The sequence below is a fragment of the Ciconia boyciana genome, chromosome 21 (genome assembly GCF_034638445.1).
Source record: "Ciconia boyciana chromosome 21, ASM3463844v1, whole genome shotgun sequence".
In the NCBI taxonomy this organism is placed as follows: domain Eukaryota; kingdom Metazoa; phylum Chordata; class Aves; order Ciconiiformes; family Ciconiidae; genus Ciconia; species Ciconia boyciana.
Window position 1 is genome coordinate 201378 of NC_132954.1, and position 6000 is coordinate 207377.

General features: G+C 51.5%; 1 protein-coding gene across 2 annotated transcripts in view; it reads right to left on the reverse strand.

The window, feature by feature from the left end:
* Positions 1–5766, reverse strand: part of LUZP1 (leucine zipper protein 1) — a 44627-nt gene extending 38861 nt beyond the window's left edge. For both annotated transcript variants that reach the window (XR_012046017.1, XM_072885433.1), the window contains exon 1: positions 5628–5766. The gene's annotated coding sequence lies outside the window, so the exon portion shown is untranslated. The remainder of the gene's footprint in view (positions 1–5627) is intronic.
* Between the last annotated feature and the right edge of the window lie 234 nt (positions 5767–6000).

Genomic DNA, 6000 nt, shown 5'->3' on the forward strand with positions numbered 1-6000 from the left:
GGTCCCAGAGTGAGAGAGGTGCTGTCCTGCAGCAAAAGTGGTGTGCCACCAGAAAGCACATTCCTCAGCTGCCCAGCAGGACTGCTGTGCCATGACACAGGTCAGGCAGCACTCTCACATCACCTGCCTACAGAAGCAGATGCTTTTCTCTCCTACTGTGCAGCCTGACACATGAGCCCCAAGCTTCAGGGGTTTTGTAATATTAACCACCAAAGCCGATTCCTACCAGGGCTAAGAAAGTTCTCATCTCCTCCTGCTGCTCTGCTTTTTCAGAGGCGTGCAGTGCATGCTCAAGGATGAGTGTCCGGTCTTGGCCACAATGCTCTTTGCAGGGTGTTCGAATGAAATCTGTCCTGCTACTTCTGAGCCAAACGATCACAAATCCAACCAAGGAACATGGGTTTTCATGGCAAAAAATCTTATTTATATTCACCAACACCCCCCCAACCGTCAGGTTTGCAATTTGAAATTGCAAACCTCAAAAGTGGCTAAGTTAATGAGTTAATTTGATACTAAGTGAGGTTTGATACTATGGCCTGGGCTGTACAGCAGGTCAAACTATGACTTAATCTATGACTTAAAAACCAATTAGCTAAGTAAATTCAGAATTATAAATGTTTACATGCAGAGGCTAGTCCACGCAGTACTGATTCAAATCGTTAAAGCCTACACTTTCCCCGTCATGACTGGAAGGGGCAAAACCACCACACATTCCTCCCAAACCAGGGCAGATGGCGAGGGGGTGGTGAGGAAGCACCCACACTTGGTAGCGCAAGTCCCACCCCACTTCATCCTGGAGCACCCAGAAGCCTGCCTGTGAGAAGTGGGATCTGCCCACGGAGCCGGGCCAGCCTGCCCACATCTGCCGCCAAGGGAGGATGAGGGCTGGTACCGACTATGTCTGGGTTGTGGACAACTGGTTCCCTGAGGGCCAGGGGAGCACAGGGGATGAGGCAGCTCAGGATGGCTGGTATTACACTGTGACAGGCCAAGGAGCAGCAATACAGAAGTTTCCAGCTCACACGCAAGAGCAGTGCATTTTGCTGGAAGACCAGTGCATTTTGCTGGCCCAAGTTCAATACAGCTGATCAGACCCCAGATGATAAGGCTTGGAAGTTACTTTGTGAAGAGGTTTGCCCAATCCAGTGAAGCTCTGACAAACAAGGGCCAAAATTGTTGGGACTTAATAAATACAGGAACTTTTCCACTGAAGTCCTCTAAATGTGGTGTCTGTACTCCTGCTGCCCAAACCTGGGCAGAACTTTGTGTGAACAGGAACTTTGCAAAGGCAGCATGACCAAAGTCACCACGAAAGCAAGGTGGAGGCAGAGATACAAACACAGGCACACAGGCAGCAATGCTTAATATGCTCAGGGGATGCTATCACTGCACAAGTGACCTCACAGACTTTGGACCAGATCCTCAGACTGCAGCTTTACAGTCATTTTTAGGTGACCCTGCACTGTGCTTGCCCCCTTCTAGCCCCAGACTCCCCTCTCCTGGACAGACAAAAGCAACCGTGCAACCAGGCTGGGAATTAGGCAGGGCTAAAGGGGGTGGGGAGGAGGCTGATGGTTAGTTTTCACCCAGATCAGCTCCCTCCACATGGATGCACAGAGTTTGCGTCGGCTGGGGTAGGGCTGGAAAGGGCACCTGGAGGAGAAAACGGCCCGGACGAGGGGAAAGGCAAACCCACCTCCTCCAGCTACAGTGCCCACCTGCACTGACATAGCGCTTCCCAAAACTGTGACTGGAAACAATGTGAAAACCCCTGTCTCTCCTCCAAGCTGACAGATTTGCAGCAGCGAGCAGCAGCTCTCATCTCCCCACTGTCACACAGAAACAAATTTATCAGATGATGTTTCCTTACACTTCATAGCAGTCTATTTTGGCAACTTTGTTCCTAAGCGAATACATGACCCATTTTGTTCCTGGGGCTATTGGTGTGGATCCTAACAGGTTCCACCCATCAGCAGAGCTTATCCAGCTCTCATGGCAAAAGGCGGCATAGCAAGCTGATGGCTAAGTATAACATTAAAACTCATATTTTCTAAACACCCTCTCTCCTTTCAGCCCTTTACTGTAACAGTGCATTCACCTTTCCGGATTGTGTTTCTATGAGAATCTCAAACGTTCAGGAATGCAAACGTTAAATTTGCTGCACAACCACTGCAAAAAAGCACCAAAATAGTCTCAGCTCTGTTTTACAGAGAAGGAAACAGAAACTGCCTGTGCATGGTGTTTATGTTCCTGTACATACTGCTGGTGTGCTTAGGTAAGGCTGCTTGTTGCACCTGTGTATCTTACTCCACCCTGGCGAGGGTTAAAGAACACAGGGCTGAACTGTGCTTTACAACCCCTTATCTGCAGAGATTAGGGCCTCCTCAGGGAACATCACTGCCAAAACCTAGGAAGACAAAGCCAGAGACACAAAAAGATTAAGGCCTAAACTGCCACATTTTGGTGGCTGACATCCAATGCCACACTTCATATTTGATCATCTCAAAAAGTGCTCTAATTTTCAGGCTGCTGAATCAACCCAAACCCCACTGACTCCACGGGAATGGCATGCCTGCCAGTGCCTTCTCGGAGTCAGGGTGGTTATGAAGGCTCCTAAATCTGGACAATTAAAGGCAAACAGTTTGTGGGTTTTCCACCAAACTGATTCCGTCACCAGCTCTAAACCCTCAAATCCAGAGAGATGTGACTGTCCACAGTGTCTGCAGTGGGTGGCTGCAGTCACCACCAAAGGAAGGCTGCCTTCCCCTGTTACCCTGGCAAACAGCTGAGCTTGGACAGGGAGATGAATCCCACCTTTGGTGACTATGGAGAGAAGGGGAGATCAAATTAAAGGACTCAAAGCCCTCCAAAGATGCAGCCTGCCTAAAGCAGAGGGAATAACAGTATAGAAGGATGAAACAGACCACCAGGACCAGGGATGCAGGAAGTGCTGGCAAGCAACACTTGCCCATCAGCTGTCACCAAGTATTTGAAAACACTACTCCTTTCTACTTCACATGTGCAGATCCAAACATTTCCCAAGGCAAAAAGACTGTACCACAGGCCTTAGACTTACGAAGATGTAACCAACAAAGCCATAACCACCACAACTAGTGCTCTCTCTTCCAATACGTTTTAAGGGTTCCTATGATCTGCATTGCACTAGTTAGTGCAAAACTAACTGCTACTGCAAATTTGCTACTGCAAAAATTACTGCTACTAATCATCACCATCATGTGACTCTTCCCATCCAAATGGCCTCCTAAGAAGAATATTTGCTTCATTTTAATGTAACAATTGCATCAAAACTGTCCTATTTTGTCATTTGGCTCAGTCACGCCAGCCACACTTTCTGAAAAGCTTCCATGAGGAAGGAGGCATGTATCGTCTGGTTCCTCACTGACCACAGCCCTCGGTGGGAAGGAAAGGTTTCGCGGAGGACGAGCACAACCTCAGAGTGCCTGTGTACAATGCTATGGTAAGGTCATGCTCAAAGATGTAATCACCAACCCATTTTAACAAATGAAATAACATGGTCTAGATTGTAAGGCATACCGGGCTTTTAAACATTACCATTTCTGGTAATAGCCACATTTGAGAGTACTCTTTTTTTAACAAGAGCTATTTTTGTCTATACTTCCTAACTCACGTTAAATAAATACATTCAGTAACTTGTTCTCAGTTGGGCCAAATTTTCAGAGAACAGAGAAAGCCAGAGGGCTAGTGAAGAGCCCACATTGCCGTAACCTATTTTGGCTTCCTAGAAAGTAGAAATTGGTCAGATTGCCTTGTACTGAAGAAACTTTACCATGTATAGGATTATGGGGAAGCTGAGGCTGAAGAGCTGCTCAGATCAGAATAGAGGCATAGGGGTTAGTTAATGGGGACCTGCCTACTCTTGAATTGCTCTGTTCTCCCACACCCCCTTAGCCTGGATTCACTTCTGCCCACAAGAACTTTCAGCCACACATCCAAAAGAAACACAGCAACCAGCTCTCCATGTCCTCCTCCTCCCCGCAGTGCCTGGCCTGGTACCAGCCCCAGCTGCCAGGGCGCAAGCCCGGCGAGGGGGGCCCCAAGCCTGGGAGGGGTCCTGCACCCCAACCTGCACGACCATCACTCCCTCAAGCCTCTCAGAGCCCCAGGGTGGGGGTTCAGCCTGGCAGGCAGCACCGACTGTTTTCTGCCATCCTTACCACTGTGGAGACAACACAATGGAGGAATTATGCTTCTGCGAGTGCTGCGGATGCGAAACAGCCACAGAGCATGCTGCCCCTGCCGAAACGCACCAGCTGGCCATGGGCTGCATTGACTGACCAGAGCACATAGCTGTTGATTTTGTACTCACACAGAGAGCAGAAACACTGAGGAACACTGTCCCTCCTCACTATCCAGCAGGCCAGGAGATGCATATCTCTGCCAAGAGACTGTAGGCATGTGGTAAGTAACTGCATTTTTTCCCTAAACTCTGAATGCCTGAGACTACTCCAGGGTTGTAAAAATACTTCCCCCTTTCACTGTCATCGCTGTGTGGTACCGCTTGGTGAGGCACTCGCCCACCCAGGCGGCTCTCAGCTAGACACTTGATAAGAAACAACCCCAACGCATGCTGCAATGGCTAGCGCTCGTTCCTGTGATTTTTGTGGCAGATTTTAACAGAATTTATGCACCAATTAAAAGCTAATCCCACTGCCCCTAACTCGAATGTGCTGATTAGTTGGGATGGTCACTTTAACTTGTGTTTAATTGGTTTAAAGGCTTCAGATGTAGCATTAGAAGAAAAAAAAAAAAACGCAATTCGCAATGAAAGTGTGGTCACCAAGGACAACTACCAAAGGTCTGCTATTCCACTTGCTTCGCATCCCAGCACGTGGGACACCTGGCAAAGGCAAATGTGGTACTTTTAAGAAATTTTATGAAGAAAAAAAGAAAGGTTTTGTGACCCTCCATCAATGAATTCCCTCACGATGGGGGAGCAAAGAAGGCTAAAGTGATTAACAAAAACAGAGCATCGGAAAAGCTCACATATAAAAGGGAGAACATTATTAATTATACGATAAATGTGGGTGGGCTGCGGAAAGAAGGGGGAATTCAGAAAAAAATAATCAACAGGAAAAGGAGTATGTGGCTGCAGCAAGAAAAAAAAAAAAAGGTTATTCACAGAAATCCCATGCTTTGAGCGCCTGGAAACCTCCAAAATCTCAACTACACCAAAACCCAACGATACACACCGACGGGTTTAAGACCTTCCCCGATGGCAGCTCGCAGCAGCCCCTGAGGGACCATGCCCTTCCCGGGCGGGGACCGGCCGCTGGCGGGGCCGCTCTCCGGTCAGGAAAGCGGCTGTTCCGGTCACGTCGGAAGGAGCCCGACGGCGGCTCCATTTCCGAGCGGGAGCCGAGGCCCCGGCGGGCGCCGCAGGGCCGGGTCGCCCGCGGTGTGGCGGCGGCGGGATCCCCGCCGCCGCCACACCGCGGGCGACCCGGCCCTGCGGCGCCCGCCCGGGCAGGGAAGGCGGTCTGCCGTCCGCGGAGACAAAGCGGATGCCTCAAATTCCTCCCCGCTCCGCCGGTCTGGCGGGGCAGTGGCACCCCCCGCCCGCACCCTGGTCGCCCACCTCCGCCTACCTGGGCAGCGGGAGCGGCCGGGCCTCCCTCCCGCCCGCGGCGCGCTCTAGCCGGCGGGACAGCCCGGGCTTGGGCAGCCGCAGCCCGCGGGGGGCTCCAGGCTCGGACGGCGGGTGCGGGCGCTGACAATGAGGGGAGGGACACGGTACCGGGCGGTGCTTGACGTCAACGGGAGCGGGGCGGGGGCTGCCGGGTCCGGCCCGGCCGTGGTGCAGCGCCGCGGCGCCCTCCCCCGGCTCTGGGAGAAGGCGGTGAGGGAGCGTCGGCCATTTTGGGGGGGAACGGGCCGGGCGGCGCTCGGCGGAGGGGGGGGGGGTAATCTTGTGTTAGCGCCGAGGGGCTGCTGCCTTCTGAAGGACCCCTTCAGAAACGG